At 40.2% G+C, this 1,570-nt stretch overlaps 1 pseudogene across 1 annotated transcript in view; it reads right to left on the bottom strand.

Moving 5' to 3' along the window:
• Positions 1-1,570, bottom strand: part of LOC111664890 (death-associated protein kinase 3-like) — a 4,683-nt pseudogene that overhangs the window by 1,603 nt on the left and 1,510 nt on the right. Inside the window, exon 3 of the transcript XR_015438024.1 lies at positions 1,315-1,505. The product of XR_015438024.1 is annotated as a death-associated protein kinase 3-like (transcript). The remainder of the gene's footprint in view (positions 1-1,314; positions 1,506-1,570) is intronic.

Raw genomic sequence — 1,570 nt, 5'->3', positions numbered from 1 at the left:
GTAGGGGGGGGGGTGTGAAAACACTGTTTTCTGATTTGACTTTCAAAATTTCTTCTGCTGCTTCTCACACACTCAAACATCCAGAATCTGGACTCCTGGCGCCGTTTTAGATTTGAAAATAAATCATTTTACGTCCATGGAAAATATTCTCGTTATTTTAACTGTCACGTAGCAAGAATATGGCTGTATACATACATATATAATATTCTGTATGAATCCAGTAGACCTACTTTATTAATAAAACCCTTTGTCGACACTGTGGCTCAGTGACGTCTGACCACACTACTTTGAAAAAGCTCTGCAGTGAACAAGCTGTTGGTTTTGTTTTCAATCTTTTGGACTAATTCATCAATAGTTTGATAAGAGTGAATTATTATGTCTCCTACGCTGTTCACGGAGCGTCGAGCACTGTAAAGAAAGGAGTATTGATATTCTGCTCTGAACCGACACACGGACACAGTTACAGACTCTGTTTCCACTGAGGAGCAGATGATGCATTTTTCTTCCATCTGGACCTTTCAGGTTAACGTGAGTTAGAAATGAGCTTTTTTCCCTTTATTACTGCTAATAAGTACTTTAACCTCTGGTGGCACTGGTGGGGATGAAGCGTCTGTCTACATCAGAGGAAGACCAGGGACGTCACAGGAAAGTAATAAAGCATTTCCTTAATTTCATATTTTAACAGGCATTAAAAATAGGAATTGTAAAAAGAACTTATAAATTAACAATCAATAAATAATAAAGATTTAAAAGTGGATTTACAAAATACCATTTATAAATACATTTATTAACTCATTAGAATTTAAAAACCTATTTAAAGGGCATTTTAAAAGTGGGAACACCTTCCTGGATTCAATTTCCATTTCCTTTTTCCAGCTGCTTCTCCTTTTCCAGTTAGCTAATCGATTAGCTTCATTAGCTTCATTTAGCTTCCCCTGTTAGCTTCTCAGTGACTCTCTGGGCCTTCAGTGTAAAACCAGGCTAAACAATCCCAATTGGCCACAGGATTAAAGAAGCTCTCTGATTGGTTGGAGAGCTAACAGGTCATATCAGGTTTTACCAGCACTGAAGGTGCAGAGCGTCACAGAGAGGCTAACAGGAGAAGCTAAATGACTAAGCTGATGAGCTAATATGAAAAGCAGCTGGAAAAAGGAAATGGAAATTGAAGAGGGAATCCAAATTCTTTTAACAATTCCTATTCTAAATAAAATATATTAAAATATGAATATTTATTGCTTTTCCTGTGACGACACTGGTCCTTCAGAACTACCACCTGTGGGGTGTCTTATCTGTGGTTCTTTGATTTGGTTCTACCACAGAAGAAGTGCGACGGACGGAGGAGTGTCGTGTCAAGTGAAGGACTCGTCTTCCTCACCGATGTACTGGGGGGTGCCGCTGGTGCTCCTGTACTCCTCCCCCTGGTGGAAACGGTGGGCGAGGCCAAAGTCGATGAGCTTGATGTCGGGGTGTGGAGACACTTTGTCTGACAGCATGATGTTCTCTGGCTGAACGGAGAGAATAACATCATTACGGCGGGTGAACGTAGTTTAATGTGATTTGAAGCCCACAG

This window comes from Seriola lalandi, unplaced genomic scaffold (genome assembly GCF_002814215.2).
Source record: "Seriola lalandi dorsalis isolate HSWRI2012SDOR001 ecotype SW California unplaced genomic scaffold, Sedor1 jcf7180002054607, whole genome shotgun sequence".
In the NCBI taxonomy this organism is placed as follows: domain Eukaryota; kingdom Metazoa; phylum Chordata; class Actinopteri; order Carangiformes; family Carangidae; genus Seriola; species Seriola lalandi.
Note: the sequence above shows the minus strand (reverse complement) of the source record. Positions and strands in the feature narration are given on the sequence as shown.